This window comes from Siniperca chuatsi, linkage group LG12 (genome assembly GCF_020085105.1).
Source record: "Siniperca chuatsi isolate FFG_IHB_CAS linkage group LG12, ASM2008510v1, whole genome shotgun sequence".
Classification (NCBI taxonomy): Eukaryota; Metazoa; Chordata; class Actinopteri; order Centrarchiformes; family Sinipercidae; genus Siniperca; species Siniperca chuatsi.
In genome coordinates this window covers 26832384-26854316 of record NC_058053.1, presented here as the reverse complement: position 1 = coordinate 26854316, position 21933 = coordinate 26832384, and the positions used below count along the sequence as shown (strand labels likewise).

At 40.8% G+C, this 21933-nt stretch overlaps 1 long non-coding RNA gene across 1 annotated transcript; it reads right to left on the bottom strand.

Annotated features, from left to right (window-relative positions):
• Nucleotides 1-12353: 12353 nt before the first annotated feature.
• On the bottom strand, nucleotides 12354-20949 carry LOC122885322. Its single transcript, XR_006380093.1, has 2 exons — nucleotides 20061-20949; nucleotides 12354-17853 (listed from the first exon to the last, which is right to left on the bottom strand). It is a non-coding gene; the product is annotated as an uncharacterized LOC122885322 (long non-coding RNA).
• Nucleotides 20950-21933: the final 984 nt, after the last annotated feature.

The window sequence follows — 21933 nt, the reverse complement described above, 5'->3', positions numbered from 1 at the left end:
GATCTCAACTAGAATTTCAAATGAAGTTCTGTGAGTTTGAATAATGTTTGGCTGCACAGCGTGAGTCTGAAATGACTTGAACAGTGAGATTTAAATGTCTTTTTTCACAGCAGACATTTTGACATGCCGCAGTGGGAAAAGCACAGGTGTGAATAAGAACATTAATGATGGCTGAATTCCATTTAGCTGCTTCAGTTTCAGGCTCCTGGTGCTGTACACGCTGGCTTAATGTTACACTGTCATGGCTGACTGGGACACTTGAATAGAGGCATCATTAATGTAGCTAGTAACACCTGTGCTTTTCCTGCTATGACAAGTCAAAATGTCTGCTGTGAGAAAGGCCTGTGTTTTTGTCTCCTCTCTCTTTTGTCATTAGCGAAGAGAAATGTGCAGGTTTAGTTATTCGAAGGTCAGTCTTTGAGTTTAAATATTCAGTATTTTTTTTAAACTTTTGTTTCTTAAAATTGTTGGAAGCTAAACCTAAATAAATCTGATAAGTCATTTGAAAGGATATATTTTTGTTAGGTGCAAATTAGTTAAAGCAAAGTTAAATTGAATCCCAGTCGTCTTCTGCCAATGTTGAGAAAAATGCTTGGTATTCGTTTTTAAACGTCAGCACAGCGAGGCTCCCGCCTTCGTTTCTGACTTGCTAACCCCCCTGCGAGCCTGATCGCTGCATGAGGTCCTCTGGCTGTTCTCAGTCTCACCTTGACACTAAGGCGATCAGTCCACTGGTTTATAGGCACAGAAAATCAATTTCCTCTTATACATCCCTCCTCAAACTCAGTCTTTATCTAAAACCCCTTTCCATAATCATTCTATTTTTCTTTTAGCCCTCTGCTACTAGTTTTATTTTACTTTTATACATGTAAAGCTCTGTGTAACTTTTAACGTTTTAAAAAGTACTATAATTTTGATTTATTTATCTCTACATGTGTCTACATTGCCACTGCTCCACTCTCTTGGTTTTTCCAGCACAAGTTGTCAGTGCTGTTATTTTGTATTCAGATGATTCAGACTACGCTGTAAACTTATTTGGCTTGTTTATCAGTTTGTAGTTATTATATTTTGGCACAGTATTTTATTCAGCTGTATTTGACCAAACCCAGCGATGAAATGATCCTGCTAACAAGTATTGGCCAAAGCCTGATGGAGCATATTCCTCTGATTGTCGACGAGAAACTATTTAAAACACATTAAAGCCTCGCACCGTTGCACTGGGTGACCATTATGATGTACATAATTTATTTTGAGTAAATACCACATACACCGTCCTGCTGCAATAAATACTCTGTAGAAGATTAAATATGTATTAATCCACAGCTGAAAATAGTCCCCAACAAATGTACTATTTACTCCTGTTTTAGTGATGTTATCTCAAAACGACAATGCCCAGCTGCTTTAGGAAGATATTTAGCTTTTTAAAAACAAAGTATATATTTGTGACGCATTTTTTAAGGTTTACGTCTTCAGTAGAAATGACTGGGCTTTAGGTTTAATGCAATAGACAGGGTAGGGAAGTGCCAAAGTCTTGAGAGATGGAATAATGCAATGTTGGTTTTGGTCTTTTCATGGTATTTGTTGGCAATGATAAAAATATAGAATATCGTCCCTCAGATCCTGGTTCGTTCTGAGGGTCTCTCATCCTTGTGCCCATTGTAGCCCCTGTGCATCTCAAAGTATTAAGTGGCTAAAAAAGTGAATGAATGAATAAATGCGAATGCACCCATCCACACCTGTGTCAAGTGTTTCAACCTCTGGATGCAGGAAGCAAAAGGCCGATAAAGCTTCGGCAGCCTGCATGTTTCAGCTCCCCTGCCTGCCTGCCTGCGGACAAAGAGACGAGGACTCTCAGTTGTGCTGAGAGGCAGAAGAGAGGAAGTGCAGCTACACGGACGCCAACGCTGCAAATCATCTGTCAGATTCCCCACAAAACATTTCATCTAATATTCCAACCTGTCCTGGGGATGTCCACCAGTCAAACCAAGGCAAAAGAAAACAGGAGTTTTCAGTCAGTTTTTGTTCCACTGATAACACCTGAGGTGCATCAGCACTGCGCTGTGATGCCGTCGTGGTTCTGCCTGGTTTATTTAGCCTGTGACCACTGTTCTTTTTAATTCTGCCTTTTGGGTGGAAAAGGATGCCGAAGTACCGAACAAATCTGGCAAGTGGGGACTGAGTTGGTGTGACAACCTTTTGCATGAAAACTTAGTCACTGGGTGTGAAATGCATGACTAATGAGCCTATAATAACACTAAAATTAGATTTTTTGGTCCTTTATGGTGCCAGAATCATTTAACAATAAATCCCTCACCTGAACCTTTTCTCCAGACTTTAGAAAATATATGATGGGGGATGTTCATTGTGCTCGCCAGTTGACATTCATTGTGCTCCTGTAACAAAATTAGTGTGGGATCATTCATCTGTAACAGGGCCTGTAGGCATTGTGCTTGACAGTTATTTCATTATCACAACCACAGGTGGCTGCATTGGTCCGATGGGCTGACAACCACTTCAACCAGTACCCCTTTAATTTATTCATGATCCCTTTTGAATTTTCAGGTTAAAAAAGAAACTGTGCTGGCAGGGTGTGTTTTTTCCTCATTTCCACTTACCTTCAAAAGTGAGAAGGGGGAGGTTGACATTTTAGAAAATATCAAAGCTGGAAGCTGAGGCATGGCCTCGTGCAAATTCCTGGGTTTTACAAGAGCAGCGGTTTGTATTTGCTAAAAGAAAGATGCAGTTGGAATCACCTGTTTCCATCTTTGCTTTTTGCATAAGGATGTATTTATGAGGTTCATATTGCAACAGAAATGCGTTGATGTACTGATTTCAGCCTTATTTAGCATCTGCAGTAGGCAATTGTTTTTTAATTTTGTGTTTGAAAATTGTTGAAAAACCTGCTGAACTCTGCCTGCCCAGCAACAAATGGCAAAACGAGGATTATCACTAATGTTTTGAGCCCTTCAGCGTGACGAAACTCAATAGTTGCTTAAGCTGAATATTGTTTTTACTATCTGACTGTTAAAAGATTCATTTGAATGACTTTTAAATTTTATTGTCACTTTTATTGAAAATCAATTACGAATAATCGAACTTTAAGTTATCAACACATCTTCTCTAGTAGAAGAAAGAGACATAGTGCCTGTCTCTGCCTCTCACAGTAGCTCGTCTGGTTCAGATGAACGATGAAGTGAGGAAGACGGAGAGGACGAGCTTTACGCAGTGAGTCACAGTGAAGACAGCAGCCACAGCCGCAGCATCACGAGACGATGCAGCAGACCAAAGCAGAACAGATACAAGTCTGAAGGTAGGACGGTAGGTAAAACAAGTGCAAATTGTTATTTGGAGAATAAATTATTATTATGATTACCTAGTTCAAAAGTCTTAAAAGTATATCTACTCCTTCTCCCTCATTTAAAAATCCAGAATCTATGAATATGCAAATATTTTTCATTTCTAAAGTTTAACTGCTGAACACAAGCTGTTCCCCACTTCACTGAAAAGTCCGTTTTCAGCGTTTGTGTGCTGCATCTTCATATTATGTGCAGTTACAAACATCTGATGCATGATAATACATCTGTTCCTCGTACAGATAGGAAGTCCATTTTGCTTTCACAGAAACAGAAACAAGAGCCAGTGTAACCTGGAGCCAGCAGATGTCACTGTAGTTATGAAAGAGATGAATGCTAACTTACACACATGCACATGCACACGCACACGCACTATTAAAGAGGATCAAAGCTGTTCCTAAATCCTGAAGGTGTATTCCAGATGTCTTAGTCACTGATGTGAGTCAGCTTGTATTTGTTCCGTTCGTATTTGTTTTTGCTCTTAAACCAAGTGACTCACGCTGTAGTTGACAGAGAAAACATATGCAAGTATTTTAGAACAGGAAATGGATGTACAGAAGGGCAAAAATTATATTTCTTGGACTGTGCAGATCAAGTGCTTTCAGCAGCCAAGAGGAAATCATAGTCATTTGTGGAAATGCTGGGTTTGTAAGGAATGTGTCTAAGAGGAGCGCAGACTACCGTTAATGCAGAAAGCCAAATATCTGAAGTCTGACGAGGCAACGACAGAGTGAATGCCACCCAACAGTCTGGAGCGTTCTCATTTTGAGAGGAGCCGGTGTTCATTTGAATTTTTTGGTTGATTTATTCAAATAAACCAGGCAAAGGTTTAGTTTGAATTCAGCTGCTTCAGTTTGCATCAACACACAATCTTCCCATATTATTATTATCGTAATATTGGCCCCTGGAAATTGGAATATCATCATGAGCTTGGTTACTAATTATGGGTGAAGTCAATCAAAGTCACGTGATGACTTGTATCAATGAAAAAAAAGAATGTAAAGTTCCTCAACAACAGAGTCCTTTAGTACATTTTAGAAAAATGTTCCATAAATATCACAGAAACAACATGAATACACATATCACAGGAGCATTAATGTGACAGGAGTAGGAAGAAGAAAAGGAAAGAATCACTAAATAATTTCATATTAAATGCAGAGGTGAAATGTAAAGTGCTGCACTTCAGATTAATGTTATGGAAATGATTTCTGCACTCAAGTCTTTCCATTTCACGCAACCTCTTGTAATGTTCACTACTACAACTATTTGGATCTGACAGCTGCAGTTTCAAGTAAATACGACATTAAAAACACCTGTTTAATTTAATAAAATATGATGAATCATAATAGATGAAACTTTCCACCAGCATATAAAGTAGTAGCACATTCAAATCATTCTTTCACATTCATGCACAATAATTTAACATTTTCAAATAAACGATTCTTCTTATTCAGCTCTTGACAGTTTGCTTCTTTATGTACTTTTACTTGGTTCAGTCTGTAATGCAGGATTTCTTTTTTAAATAATGGAGCTTCTTTTATCCAAATAAACGATTTCTCCTGACTGTCTGTTTCAGACACGTTATGGGTCCCTGTATGGATGACATATTAGTAACGGGGCGGATGTTACGTGGCCCCGGTGAGGCTGAGCAGCGTGGCTGTGGCTGCATCACCAGCCCTGTCCGGCTGCTTATATACGGCCCAGAAATAGGCGGCAGAGGCGCGGCAGCGGCGCGGCGCGGCGCGGCGCGGCGCGGTCCGGTGACTCAGCCAGGACCCGGCGCCGCCGCGGCGCGTCGCGTGCGTCTCGCGGGAAACTGCAGCGTTTATTGTTGGGATGAATAAACTACCGCAAACGTTTCAACTTGAAACGACCTGATGAGGTCCTGTAAGGCAACGGAAACGGAAACTCTGCTGCAAATGCAAACATAGAATATTGACAAAAATGACCGAAAGTAGATGGATGGAGATATTTGCATTTTGGGCGCCCATTCATGAAATTATTAAGTGTGAAAAAGTCCCTACATGACTGGTAACCAAAATAGTGACTAATTTCCTGTGGAAGTTATTAGTTATTTATGTAGTCCATGTGATGCATGCTCCATGGAAGAGTTGAATTCTTAGATTAAAGTATAAACAATGGAAAAGTACTGCATTAGCAAAAGCAAACAAATCCTGCTTTAAAAATGTCATTGTTTTCAGGAAATGTACTAAAATATGAAGCATTAAAACACTCAAAGAATGAAGTATGACCCCTGTCAGAGAGTGTTAAAGTGTTAAAATCTCAGCTGAAAAGGTTGAGAGGCTCCAACTCTTTAGACAATGTCAAAAAAAGAGTTCGGACATTTTGAAGATCCAGGATATCAATCCAAAAACAGCGAACAGCCAACACAGTCTAAACCAGCAAAGTAACCAGTCACTGTAGCTTTCAGATTCAGCAGTGGAGTAACACGTACAGTATTTCTCCTCAAGTAAAGCACCATAGCCTGGCACTTGAGTAAATGTACTTAGTCACAAATGACGGCACGGGTCATCAGGCTGTCTTGAATGCTACTGCACGTTCTCCTGTTAATAAATGCAGCTTTCGCAGTTATCAGCTGCTGATGATCTGTGGTGGAAGAAGCACTCAGCTTCGTGACTTAAGTAAAAAATACCTCAACATAAAAATACTCTCCTACAAGTAAGAGTTCTGCATTCAAAAATGTATTCAAGTAAAAGCACATCAGCAAAATGTTCTTAAAGTATGGAGAGTAAAAGTACTGCTGATGCAGAATGGTCTTCCTTCCTGGATGTTATATATAATTATCTGTTATATATTATACTACTGGATTATTAGCATTCATGCATTAACGTACGCAGTTGTAGGTTGTTGAGGTGGAGTTAAAACTAACTTTAAAGTCCTGTGTTGTTTAATCTACCGTATTTTATAGGTTGGAGTTTGGTTTTAAAATCTTAATCTGTAGTAACTACGATTAGTGAATAAATGTAGTGGAGTATAAAAAACAGAAATAAGCAAAATTTTACTCTGTTACTTTCCACCACAATGTCACACCTGCAATGGCACACGTGGTCTGCAGACAGTGTGACATCCATCTTGATAAACAGGTGGACAGGATGCGCATCACGTGTATTACTGGAGGTGACGGAGGAAGCTCTCAGCTGTTTTGCCTGCCAAGTGCGCACAACGTTCAGCGCACAGCTAACTCTCCATTATGTTTTCAGAAAGCATCCATTTTGTCTGTGCCAAGGCAACAACAAGGTCTCCATGTGGTATAAGTCCCCCAGATTCCTCTTGGATGAGTCTGAGGGTTTCGGAGCTGTGAGTCACAGGAAGCATCGGGTTAACTTGATGAGTGTCTTGTGATTTTGAGCACACACACACACACGCACGCACGCACTGAGGTGTGTGTGTAAAGTAAAAGTACTCATTACAAAGAATCTCCTGCTTTTGGAGTGTTTTGATGTGCGAGCAGCCTTGTAGGTCCAGGTGGTGCTCAGTCAAACTACCCAGAGGTAGTTCGATGTTTTGGCTCATACTCTCTGTGCTGTGCATGTAGAATCTAGTCAGTGCAGCCATCAGATGAATGTTATTAACAGCTATCATACAGGACCATCTAGATGGATAATCTAGATCTAGATCCAGTGTCCTCAGAGTTTGTTCTGAACTTGAAACTTCGATTAATTTACAAGATCATTTTATTTTGGATTCATATCAGGCATTCTAGCTCCGTATTGAAAACACCTATTTTGAAGATTGTAAATGTCAAGCTTCTCTCTTTCTTGTCTCTGAGATCCTTTCTTGTTGTGCTGTGTTGTACATTAATCACGTGTTAACTACTCCACACTGCCAATATGTCAATGTCTTACTTATTGCACAAAATGTTAATACTAAAGTAAAGAAGTGGCGCCTTAAAGGACAGGTTCAGGTTTGGTTCAGGTTTGTCCTAGAACACTAGTCAGGTGCTCATGAACACTGACGCGGTTTTTTCTTACTATAATTACTATTACTATAATCATTCCTCATTCCAGGGGACAAAATCCACAGTCCATAGTCTGCCATAGTTAGTCAAATCAAGTGGATAGCTTCCAAATACTTTCTAGTACTTTATGTTACTAACCCCCCGCTGCAACTCAGCACAGAAACACTGTCCGGGGGAAACACAGAGGGGGAATTTCATACTAAAAACACTGAATTCAAACTGCAGAAGCCTCATGTTAACTTCAGCTGTACTTTTGAATACATTTTTACACAGAATGAGGACTGTGGATTGTGTCCCAGATCACTTCCTTTTTGAAGGGCATTATAAAGGGATCTCTTGATGACCAGAATGATTACAGCAAGCAATACTCATATGGGCACCTGGCTATTGTTTTAAGACAGATTTGAAAATTGGATTGGATTTATTTACTCTTCCAAGCAGCCACTGGCTTTCATTCCTTTCTGTGCAATAAGAAAATGAAGTAGCAGAGTCTTGAAGTGTGGAGTCCATCATGGAAAGTTACATTAAAATTATTAAAATTACAATATTCACTCTCTCTTAGCGCTGTGTTTGGTCTCCAGCAGCTCCTGAGGGAAACATGTGGCTCTTTAGCTGCTAGATGCTCCGCTATGTTCAGCAGCTGCTCTCTGACTGCGTCTGTCTGCTGTTTGCTGCTGAGCAGGAAGTGTACAGTGGCCTTTTGCCTGCTGCAGCTAAAAAGCGACGCTATGAGAGCGGTGAGAGGGAACCAAAACAGTAAAGTTGCTGCCAAACAGCGAAACAGTGAGCTGAAACTCACTACAAAGCTCCGTAAAGCCGAGAGGAGCTGCAGATTCAGCTGATAATCCTCTGAAGGTTCGTCGCTACGAGCGATCCCTTTCACGCTGTCATTTCATACAATGTGTTAAAAATATTGATTGTAGCCGCTTTAAGTTTCACGAGCCTGCTAATTGATGTTTATACCATACAGAAATTAATGGAAACAAATGGCTGCCTGGAATTATGGGAAAAATAATCAAAAAATCTACAACTGTACAGCATTTGAAAATGGTCAGAAAAAATGTATAATTCGAAAACACTCTGTGGTCCATGAACAGGGAAAGGTGACTGAGAGCAATCTGATTTTCTGCTGAAAGAGTAACTACTTTCATCCTTCCAGTAGTTCCAGTAGAAACATGAATTCATTCTGTCTCCTCTACTTTCATCATTGTCTGACTGCACGAAGCCCACAGGCATAAATACAGTTTGATCGCTTTGACATCTTTTGCAATGTTAACCCACTCCTGTCCTTTCACTTCCAGAAGCTCATCACCAATAACCACAAAGACCGAACTGTTGATTTATTTGACAGGAAATGTAGAGGATTTTTTTTTTTACACTCTGGCATGTGGCAGACATGACAATACCATTGTCCCTTATCAAGCTGCTGGAAAACTCCATGGTACATTTTTTGAAATGTTTTTTCCTATTATAAATTAACCATCAGGGCATGAGGTTATATTAGTGGGCGTTGAGCTCAGCACTGAATCATAGTTTAAAAATGTACAGGGGGAAATTATTTAGTTGCTCATTCTGTTGCTGTTGTGGTTGGTTGTGGTTTTCCCAGTCAGAAAGCTTCTGTTAATTCCACGTATTAATTATACTATCTTAATATCAATACAATTAAAATCATATGATCTTACTCTCACAGAGCTGAAATGAAGTATATCTAAATCTGTCATTACTGAATAATAATTTAGCAAGACTGAAGATTGATGCCACTGAATGTTTGACAGGATTATTGTTGGTGTGATGCACGACATGAAAAACCTGATTAGTTTTCACAGCAGTCTGACTCATTGGTTGGTCATTCACTGGTCCTAAACACTGTGCATAAATAAATTAACATCAATTTCCATGAATATATAAATGGTCTCATAGCCATTCTAACCATGTAAAAAGGGATAAACAGGACTGTCCCTGTTCTCCTTTACAGCTCTGCGGCGCAAAGACAGTTATTGAACCTGCACATTTCAGTTTTAACCCGTTTATATTTACAGTATCTGCTCATTCTTTGCACTATAAAAACAACACAAACAACATAATTGCTGTAACTTTTTGATTTTTAACACTTGTCTTTGTGTTTTATCATCACACGTATCGTTATCAGAAGCATTTTCCCTACTGCTGATATTTACGCAGTTATACAGTCCATCTGATATCTGATCAGAGTATTGACAATGAAATTGAGAAGCAACCCTCCTCTGCTCACTGCTGGTTGTATGGAAGCGCTCAGGTTGGAGGGGAGCCACATGGTGGCAGTGTCCACAAATACTGTCAGCTCTTTTTCGTCGTCCACATGAAAACAACCCCTTCCTTGAAGCTGGCTTCCCCACTTCCAAGATAACGTCTTCCAACTAATATGTCTATGAGGCCTCTGCAAAATGCAAATGGCAACCCAACTGGCACGCTGGGCAACTGTCCAAAGTCTTTAAATTCTTTCCCGTGCTTGAGTCACCATGACTCTTCTGACAATCATCAATCAGCAGAGAGGTCAATCTAAGAGCCATTTAATGGTTCATGTTGCTAATTTGAAACAGTGGTCAAATCAGCCCACAGTGGTGCCATTTTGTGTCACATTCTGGTGCCAGGAATATATGGGATGTCACACAAAATAAACTAAGGGAAAGGTCAACGCTCTGATAAAGATGATGAGTAATTAAGACTTGACTTGACTGAGGAGCAGATTCAAAAACAAAACTTTAAAAAATATTTTGTTAATGGGTAGCAAGAAAAATCAGTTTGTTTAAGTCATAAAGCAACGTTCTTCCTGACAGGTGCTCCACTACCTGGGCAGCGAGGGAAACTCCACCGCTCCAACGGATGTGAATGAAAGAACTCTTTTTATAGACTCTGTTGACACAACATAATCTCATCACATCATTTCACCTGTCCAAGACGCAGAAGTTTAGCTCTGGTTATGACACCGGGCTATAATTCTCCCATTTTCTACCCGCGCTGCAGGGCATCGTTTCTGGGTGACTCATGACTAACCTGGCCTCATTCTCCAAGAGGAGATCCAAAGAGAAGAAAAATTAACACAAAGATTTTTTTTCACATTGACTGGACTGGACAGAATCGATCATTGTCTCTCTTTAAGTAGGACAAGTGTGTGTGTGTGTGTGTGTGTGTGTGTGCACGTGCATGTGTGTAACGAGCAGATACAGGAAAGCCAGCTGAATTTGGGTTTGTGTTACTTCCTTTTACAAACATACCACAATATTTGGTCATCTGAAGTGCCTCCAACAGTCATCTGATTATCTGGCTTTGTTGGACAGTTCGGTGCTTTCCACCTACTAATGCAGTATAAGTCACTGGCCCTTGACTAACCAGCAGCACTACACCGCTGCCTCTGTGCTGCCCGCAGGCTCCATATGACAGATGTTGTTTAGAGGTTGACCAGCCGGCTCCCAGCTTCGACCTGCTGTTGTCCCGGTGCAGAATGACGCAGGTATTGCACAACATTTTCCTTGGTTATGACTGTGTGACATCACCGGCTCCTCTTAGTGCTCGCTGTTTCCCAGTTCCCCTGACGCGTGATACACTCTCTAACGATCGCACTGTTATGTGTAAACACCGCAAACAACTCAAAGAGCACATGCATACACACACACACACACACACACACACACACACAAACGCACCTTCCCTGCCACAGGTCCTGCCGTGTCCACGGAGGCACCTGTCCTACGTGACGTCATATATGAGTCAGGTGAATGCATGCATGCATGCGTGTGGGTGTGTGTACAGGCTCCTGCTGGCTGTGGGATGTTTGCATAATCAGCACAGCAGCACACCTTGGTCACAAGGTAAACTTTCCACTGTGCTCACAGAAAAAGACCTCCGTTTCACACTTGAGTAGTCAGGGAATGGCCTACTTTTACAGATGGGACTGATAGGAGGTAAAAGGTAGCAGATAGAGGTGTCAGGGTCCTATTGTATGTCCTTTCTGCACATGCAGTGGGGACTCTTAACATTAGTTTATAGCATAACAGTTGGGTTTCAACTTCTTTCATAAGGCAGACAAACCTACAGCATGTACTGGGAAATACTTTCTTTTTGAGAGTTAGATGAGAAGATCATACCAGTCTCATGTCTGTACAGAAAAGCTACAGAAAGCCTGTTAGCTTAGCTTAGCATAAAGCCTGGAAACGGGGAAACAGCTAGCCTGGCACGTAACGAACTCCACCTACCAGCACACCTCTAAAGATCACTAAATACCATGTTATCTCTGGTTTGTTTAATCCATACAAAAACTGAAGCTGCGGTTTTATGGAGGATTGGACTACTTCTTGGCCAGCAGCAGTAACTTCAGAGCAGTAACACTTTGGTTTTTGACGAGATTTAGCTAAAATGTCAATTAGTGAAGCCTAGAGGTGCTGGTAGGTGGATATTTTTTATGTTTGAACCGAGCTAGGCTAGCTGTTTCTCCCCTTTTCCAGTGTTTATGCTAAGCTAAGCTAAGCTAACCAGCTCCTGGCTGTAGCATTTCACGCGCAGACATGAAAATGATATTGATCTTCTCATCTATCGCATCTTTCTCAGCAAGAAAGCGAATAAACATATTTCCCAAAATGTAGAGCTATGGCTTTAAGTATTGTGTTCAACTCTGTAAAGAATTACAGAGTAGCACATATTTATACTGTTATGGCCTGATCAGAATATTCCATATAAATCTCTTATATGGAAGTAAAATCACTGAAAACTATGTTATAAAGAAAAGATTACGACCACTTTGCAGAACGTCAGTGAATTTCAGAGGGATCGTTTGTTCGACGTGTTCACGTTGAAAGCTTACTGTCAGGATGCTCTGTCCTCTACTTAAGTAATATTTAGTGTCAGTCAAGTAAATCTGAGAAAAGTAAACTTGAGGGGGCCAATGGAGTGCTGCTTCAGCTCAATACACTTTACATGAAAATAAATGATTTACTTCTCAAAGTCCTACCAGTGTTGTTAATTTAACTCTGAGTTTTATTCAGAGATGTGCTTTATTCTTTATTCGCAGGCATGTTTGTGGATATTTGATCAGACAATGAAATGAATAATCAATGCATACATAAATAAATCCAAATTTAAAAATAAGTCTTGAATATTAAAAACAACAATTGATCTAAAAATAGAATTATTATTCAAAATAGAATATTTAAAATGTGAATATGGTGAATTTCCTCATCGACCGCAGAATGAAGTTCAAGTTTAAAGGGGAACTTGATTTACCAAAATGCTAATTTTTGGGAAAGAGGAACTAAAAACGTTTTGGTTGCCAATTTTCTTTTCCATTTACCAATTCTGTTACCCTATGTGTGCAACCCATGTGTTTTGTCAAAACATTGCTAATCTTCACTGGCTCTGACCCGAATGTGTTAAAATAAAATTCTCTAGACACAACTGATTTCATCTCTAAGTGTCACACACACACACACACACACACACACACACACACACACACACACACACACAGTTTTAATGAGAGCAAATTAGAGCTCCTGTTGCACCTCATGACACAAAGCATTTTCTTTTAATTAAAAAAATCATATTTTCTCACTTGGTCTTAGTGGTATCTTTTCATGCAGATTTGGTCTCATTTGAGTAGGTTTTGAGAAATCCTGCTCTCGTTTTGCTGATGCCTCAACACAATAGAGGTGAATGGAATTTTGCTAGTAGTACTCAAAGCATTGAAAGGTTACATTTAAAAGATTTGTGTCCTTCAAAAAACAAAACCCTGGTTGCACAGATCTCATTGTGAATGGTTTCATGCTTTTTACAGTAGACACTATATATAAAAACTGTTGACAGTCTGCTCTACGGATTACAGAGTAAAGTGGGCGCTGTTTCTGGAAGGACGCTGTTGAATTATTTAAATGTAATCTTTCAGTGCTGTGAGGACAAATAAAAAAAAAATAAAATTCAATTCTCCTCCGTTATAGTGGCATGGAGGCAGAAATCTCAGAGGCAGATGTAATAATACTAAAACTCTCTGCGTGACTTGATATCACTGCAGGTTAGTGAGAAATTAGCAATATAATATAAATGACTTTAGTGTACTTAACCGCGCTTTCAGTTAATTGTTTTAATAAGAGTTGAACTGCAGTTTACCTGCCCAGGAGACGTTAATGGTGGACCTGTTGTTAGCTCGAGCGATGCAACAGAGACCCATCTGTTCTGCGCCTATGAATGATCATAAGGCCAGACTGAAGCATCTAAATATAGACAGGACAAATTAAATCAAATGACTCAGATGCTTGATGACTGAGACGAGTGACTTATCCCTCCTCGGTGCCCTGCTTCAGTTGGTCAATGTTCTGCCTTTTAGCAAACATACATGCACGCCGAGCCGGGAGTCACTTATTCCACTCTGGGTTGTCTCTCAAACCTTCATCTGTTAGAGGAAGGAGGTTGGGTGGTTGGGGGTGGTGGTGGGAGTGAAAGGAAGATGGGTGGAGGGAGGGAGGAGAGAAAGGCTAAATCAGTTGGCGGAGGAGAGGAAGCTCTGTCATATCCAGGAGGAAGTGTGAGTCAGTGCTCGTACATTCTTGGAGGCTGATTCAGCGCTGCACAGGAAGTGGGAAACGCTTACTGCTGAGCTTTAACACCAGGAGGGAAAGAACCTTGTCTGGAGCGGTGTAACTGTAAAAAGAGTCCCCCGGCAAAAAAACAGCCGAACAAACACACGTTGGCACAGTTGCTCTCGCGTAATCTCGTGCATGAAAACGACTCACAGGCTGCCTACGAGCTCGAAGGAGCTCTGCTGCCACTCAAACACAGACTCAAGACAGAGAAAACAGAAAGGAGAAGAAAGCCTGGGCAACCGGCAGAGAGGCAAAGAGCTGTCAGAGAGGAAGAGGGCAAAGGGTAGCGCTCTGGGTCTTCCTCTTTTTCTCTGGTCCCCAGAAATCACCCCTTCCTTCTCCCTCTCCCGTCACTTCTCAGATTTCACTGTTCCAGCTATGGCAGCTTAACCCATTCCTTTCCAGTAAAAAAGTTTCAGCTACATCTGAGAGCAGTAAGTCACTCAGAGGAAGGAGGAAGTGATTACAGTGAGGTCTGGCCCAAAAATAAGTTGAAAGACTTTTCTTATATATTGTCGTTATTACATCAGTCTACATTTGTCCCAATCAAGTTTTAATTTCGCTGTCACTGGGGGAGGTTTTCCAGATTATGACCTACATTTTAGTTAAAAGCCAGGGTTGGTGACATCATGGTGGCCATGTGGGTGGTGGTGGGGGCGGGATGAGAGGATGTTCTCTCCCATTTATACACCCACGGACAGTGTGTCCCACCCAGACTCTCATGGTCACTGCCTCTGTCCTTGTGATAAAACACCAGCTTATCACCAGTTTCCATTCAGCTTCTTAGCGCTTATGTAACATCAACCCAGGGAGGAAGTGCTGTCCGCTGTGAATGAAGAATGTATCTGTGTGTGTGTGCGTGTGTGTGTGTGTGTGTGTTGGAGGACGGAGGAAGACAAGAGAAAAGTGTGACAACGCGTGGAGTGGAACAGGTTTCCACATGAGAGTAAACCCACCAAACATGTACGACAGTGGAAAAAGTGTGCTCAGCTGATTAATGCATGGGCACACACACAGACACACACGCACGCGCACACACGCACACACACAGATCAACCCGTTCCTAAAGTCTCTCACACTTCTTACACACACATCACTCTCACACTGTGTCTCTGTCTCGCACAAAACCATGTTGTATTGTACGGGTTGTTGCTAGGAGACAAACTAATTCCAAACCTCTTGAAACAGAGGGACTTACTCCTCATTTCTAAGCCAGTACGTCGGGAGAGAAAAGGGAGAGTGAAGGAGAGGGGAAAGGAGGGACAGGGGTGAGGAAAGGGGCTCTAAGAGACAAGAAAGCAACTCTCCCACGCAGAAAAAGCTTTCACTCTCAGCAGGAACAAGTCCACAGACTCGTCAGTCTCTGGGTTTGACGTCAACTCCGTGCCTGCAAAAGCATTAGAGTGGATGTGATACACATCAAGCATCAAACAGTTCGTACTGCAAAATGGCTGTTTAGCGCTCCTCTTCACCTTTGTGAAGCTATTTCGAACGAGGAACATGAGAGTGACAGCTGTGGCCAAAAAGACTTTTAGGATTCATATAGGAAAATTTAATTGCATTGCCTTATAGAATCATCGTTTGCTCTCTAACTCAAACCTAAAGGATTGCATTAAATCCGAATATCTTGTTGTACGGCTATAGGGCTTTTTTAGGGTTTACATACTGTGGTAGAGAAGAAGAAGACGTCATTTCAAAACAGTGTCAAAGGCAGAAACCCTGGCACGAAACAGGTTCTTTGTAGTGATACAGAACAACAATTATTTAAATCTTTCTTCGCTTAAAATATAAATAGTTATGACAACCTTTATTCAGTCAGGTAAATCCCATTGAAGATCTCAATTTTAAGGTAAACATAAAAATATTTTTTAACTACATAATATATAATAAGATATATAACAAGACTTAGAGTCGACAGCCATGCCAGTTGTTCTGTGAGGCTGTAAGGTAAATGCTAACAACAGCATGCTAACATGCTCACAATGTGATGTTCAGCAGGTATGATGTTTACCAGTTTAGCGTGTTAGCATTTGTTGAACACAAAGTAGAGCTGAGGTCAGGGCCGTAGCCAAGATTTTAGAAATACTGAGGTCATGAGCCCTATAGTCTTCTAAATCTGATCAGATTTAGAAGACTATCGTATCGATCTATACATTTTGAAAGTAACAATAATTACTTAGGAAATAATGTCAGTGCCAACACATAGATCAAAACTGGACTAGAATCCAACACAAGTCACAAATATGGCCAATTATGAAATGACTCTTTTTCACTTCAGTTTCTTGTTGCATTGAAATCACTTTCACTGTCAACAAATTGAGCAGAGGAACACAACTGCAGTATCTTTCAGGTTTTGCCCTAAATTACTTGACAAGTGTTATAACACGCATTACTCAAGTTGATCCAAACAATAAGCCATAATATAAAAGTTACACGTGGCATGACAGTGAAAATTAGCGTATAAAATATAGTAGAACAATGGGAGACGCTTTAGCTTAAGAAAGACTTCAGGGGTCCTGATGGCCAGGAACCCAACCACAACATAAAAATGCAAGATAAAATGTTTTATTAATCAGTTAGCTGTGCTTTTTGATGCCAGGAACACTGCTTACCTAATGTACTGTAGCCTACTGCGCCATTTGTCATTTTGTCATTTTTTTTACTTTGACTTGGGTGTGGGGTAGCCAGACAGGGACGTAAATAATTAATTTTAAATTTGGTGGTTGTTACATCCACTCGGAAAATTACAGTTTGACTCAAACTCATTTCTTTGCTAAAAAAAATTACTTACATGTTCTACAGATTCAAGGAAGTTGTATAAAATGTTTTAAAACATACACGGGCCTTTAAATTAAGCGTATATCAATATAATATGGAAGAATACAAATATTTCCTCGTACATGATCATCCAAGTCCTGATCCCTGTACCAGCGGGATAAATCGGAGTAATTGAAATTTAACGAGTAGCCCCTCCCTCATTACCATAAGCAAGGCCCTTAATCCCCAACTGCTCCGGCGGAGCTGCTCAGAGGCCATCAGATCAGACTGTGGTTCTCCGTCGAACTGCCCTGTTTAAATTAACATTCTCTGGAGTAAAGTCTGCCACTAGTGGCAGTCAGGTGCTTATAATGTCATTACCAAAGTAAATGGGGGCCTCGACATTCTTCAACACACACACACACACACACACACACACACAGAACAAATGGAGCAGAGAGACCCTTCCAACCTCCTGTCATGCGCTCTTCATTTTCATCACGCCATCTCTGCTTTTCTCTGCTGGTCCACTCACTCCCCTTTAGTCCCTTCATCCTCTCGGCTGCTTCATCTCTCTCTGTCTGTCTCTCACATTGCGAAATACCGACGCTAAGGGGGGAGAGAGAGATCTCACCCAATGCTGTCCCCTTGACGGGGTCCATCCCTGACACTGGCTGGTCCTCTAGCCCATCGTGTCACATGCTGTGGCGGCGTGAGGTCAGCTGCCTGTCTGTCCATCTGTCTGACACCACAGGGAATGTGCCCGCGGTTTTTTGCGTCGTCAGGGTTTCCCGCAGATCGGCTTCTGCGGGATGGAATCCGACCAGAATGCCGATCTCATGCTCCTCTGACTGTGTGCATGTCGAGCTAAACTTAGGGGCTGATGTGAGAGCAGATATAAAAACTTGTCGCAGACTGCTGGTAGCTGACACTTCACCTCTGACCTCTTGTCGTATCAGAAATACTCTGGGGTCACCTGGTGCAGCTGTATGGCTCCCTGTGAGTCACCTGCATGACGAAGGCCAATGAAGAGGCTACTATTTTTAGGACAGTATCAGTGAACCAAGGTTGACGCAGTCATCAGCATGCATGAGTGACTTATTCCACTCAGGCTGCGGAGGTAGCAGAGACTGGTGTGTGACTTGTGGGGGTTGTCCTGAAACATACACAGTTCACAGTCAGAACAACAATCAGAACTTGCTTAGAAACTTAAATTAGTAATAAATTCCCGTCAAAAATATGACACAAACAGTATCTTCTGCTGCTAGCTCTCTCAATTCAATGAAAATTTTCTTTAGTGGCTTGACCACAATTAAGTACAGTATTGCCGAAGCAGATTGCACAAGATTTACAATTTGAATGACTGCACTCACAGTGTAAACCTTGTACAACATGCTTTTGATGGAGTCTGAGACAATGCTGCCCCTGGGCACAGACATGTAAAAGCCCCCAAAGGTTAAAAATCAACAAAAAGAAATATTGGATTGGATTTGGCTGGCAGAAAATCAATATAAAAGACTGAGTGGGATTAGGGGCAAAAAGAATGCGATTAGCGATTATTTTTTAACTGTTTTAACTTTTAACTAAGTGTGATTTTCCAACAAGAGATGTTAACAGTCACTTCAAGCAGAGCCCCATGGGGTCTACAGGGGCCCAGAAGGCTCCTTCAGCTTGTTTGCTCCCTAAATCTAATTAAAAGTATGAGATCGTATCAGTGGATTATTGTCTTATGGTGAATACTATTGGGTGAAAACATGCTTATTTCATATTGGCTGGCAGGCACACGTTAAACACCTCAAACAAAGTTCTGGTCAATAGTGTAACCATTGTTCTAAATTAGTGTGCAAAGTATATCACTGAACTGTACCCCTGGTTTGTGGCTTAGGGTGTATTTTTTAACTGAGATGTTCCCTCTTTAAATGTGAGAACACACCCCTGAACTGCAGGAAACCACAACAATAACACTGATGCTTTACAGTGAGCTCACTGCCTGGAAACAAACTTTAAAGAAAAGATGACAATTTAGATGACTTCCTTTTTGCCTTCGGTGAATGGTAGAAGCGTTAATACGCTCCAGTGTGTCCCACGATAGAAAATATTTTTTGCCTAAAACTACTACTACTATATTTTTTATATATGATATCATTATATATACTAATAAATATTATATATTTTAAACCTTGTCATGCATTTTGTAAGTATTATCTTCTTTATCAGGGCACCTTGGAGTCTATTATTGTCCTAATACCATGGCCACTTACCACAGGTAAAAAGAGAAAATCGTCACCCATTTAAGTACAGTAAGTAAGTAAATTTGTTGTCAGTTTATCTCATAGTTGGGTCCGTTTCCCAAGCGAGAGCTACAGCACTGGAGCTTAATTGTCAGCAAGTAGCTAACTGCTGCTTTAGATAACTGCAGTTTCCTATTACTTCCGCACTGATTTAGAACGATGGTAAAACTGCGGATCAGAACAATGTTTGAAGTGTCCCATTTCAGTGATACCTATCAACCACACAAGATGCGGTTTGACAGCACAAACAGGATTCAACATTCAAACATTCAAAACACGACCTTTCTTGACCCGAAGACTGATACACATTCACACCCTTTCAACAGTCACACCCTCTCTGCCATCCACAGCTTGGTGTTGGTGGTTGTGTGATGGAACTCCGCCTATTAGCCGCTGAACATCCAGTTTTGCCCTTTCACTAGAGGTTAAACCCAAAGTAGACAAAAAGTAGTTGTTTGAAAAACTGTCCTTCACCGATGCGAAATGTAGAAAAATCATGGTCACAAGCCTCGGTTTCACCTACCCTGCTGACGTGTCCTTGATCAATGAAGTGAATCTCTCCCGACTTCAGGGTTGCTGATGTGTAATGAACCCTGACCTCTGACTGGCCCGGGTAGTGTCGGAAAGCATACGAAGAATGTTCTTACAAATGTCACATTCACGTAAAACGTGAGGTAGAACTTTTTTTTTTTAAGCAAAAACACGTAAAGGACAGGTTCACGATTTTTCAAGGCTGTCTTAAAACAACAGTCAGCTGCACGTATGAATATTGAAACAGGTTTTGCTTGCTGTAATCATTCCTCCTGTTCATACTGGCCATTAAGAGATCCCTTCCTAATATTCAATGTAAGTGATGAGGGACAATGTCCACAGTCGTCATTTTGTGCAAAAAACTTATTCCTCTTAATAGACATATTGAACAAACAATAACACATTTCTTACCATCCCTATACACACATTGAATGAACTGTACGATCATTTCTTGAGCAAGTTCGTTAGGTCGGGCTGAATTTTTAGTTATCTGTGTTATTATATGAAAATGTCATTGTGATTTTGAATGAAATTTTCTTACCTCTGGAACAGAACCTGGAAGTTTTGGTTTCACGTCAGCTCTTTATGTTGGCTTGTTTTGGAGTACCTCTGCCCCCCATGCTAGCTTTTTTTTGTCTGGGCCAAGTCGGAAAAGTGTCACGTCCACTTTGCCTCCCCGTCAGCTTTGGTCAGGCTGTTGAGACGCCTTCGCACCAAACTCTGTGGTAAGTTCCTCCTCTGCCTGGTGAGTCACCAGGTTTGGTATGAGATAATGGAGTGGTGAACATGCTGTGATTTGCCTCGCTTACCAACAGTTTGAATTTCTGGTGTGGTCAAACCAAAGTAGAGACAGGCACAGTATGTAAAGCCTACATTGCACTGAAGTAATTACTGGTCTCCCCACTCCACAATCTGGGATATCATCTTCCAAGAGATGTTTAGTCACTGGTTTTGACTTACGGTTTTACGTAACTGTCATGATTCAGTGTGCGTCATCAAGTATTAAATATCTTCACGTTCAGTCCTTGTAGCGGTTGTCTCTGTGCATGTAAGATGGTTATCTAGATGCAGATGTGGTCAGCCATGTTTGTTTACCTCCAAGCCTTATTTTTTTTTTTTTGCTGCGTCATCATCTTTGATACTTTGTCTCTGAAGCCAAGACAGAGGTGAATAAGTTGATCATAAATATCATTCCTCTAGCTTTTGCTGAGTTTAGAGGTGCCGGTTTAAAATGAAATGAAATGCAAACCTGATTGCAATTTATTCGCATATTTACAAGTTTCTATATTTCACAACCTTCATCTCCCTCATCTTTATGCCTCCATGTTTTCCTTTCCTTCCTCGTATTCGTGCCCTGCCTTTTTTTAATTTTGTTTGCGAGATTCATCATGACGTCAGGACAATCCCCTGAATCTTTAACCCCACTGAAACCACACATTCATGCCTGTGACTCCCAGGCTGCTGTAATATCAGTGGTGGAAGAATTACTCAGATCTTTACTTAAGTCAAATTACCAAAAGTAAAAGTACTTGATATGGCCATATAATGGTCCATTTCAGAATAATCTATATTATTGGATAATTATTGATGCATTAATGTGTTCATTACTTTAACGTTGCAGCTGTTAAAAGTGGAGCACGGTTTCGTTGCGGTTCGTTTCGAAGGTTATGTAACTGCTGTTCCTGCGGTTTACATACATTAGTCAACTATAACTGACCACACGATCAAATGTTAGACTGGTTTTATGAATATTTTAATCATGTTGAGAATATTATGCGGCAGTCAGCCAAACAACTAGCTAAGTTGCATTAGGATCATGGATGTAGCAGGCAGTGGTGGAATATAACTAAGTACATTTACTCAAGTACTGTACTTAAGTACAATTTGAGGTACTTGAACTTCACTTGAGTACTACCATTTTTAATAATAATGAATAATGAATGAATATCCACGTTTCCACCAAAATTGAGCTTTAAAGCTCCACATAAACTTTTACCACTTTTTTTCTTAATGCTTCTGGTGTATGTGTTTAATGAAAAAATATACTTATAAATATTGGTACAATATGTGGTAAGGTGCTAAAATAAGAAAACCTTGGTGGTTATTGAGATATTTTTCCATCTTGTTCCAAGGTCAGCGATGGAAGTGTTAACTCTCTCCTCGTGACCCCTGTGGACTACAGAGCCAGAGCTTTTCTACATGTGCAGGCTTGCTGATGGGGAAAGCCCTCCTGTAGAGGTCATTGCGTGACACTCAGATAACTTATTTCAGCAGTGACGCAGATAAGACAGGGGCCGTGTGTTTGTAGCAATGGGGTGAGGCTGGACAGGGGCTGATGACATCACTGATGCCACCTTCAAATGACAGCACCTTCACCTAATACCCTGTGCTCCCTGAAAGCGTTTATATGTGTG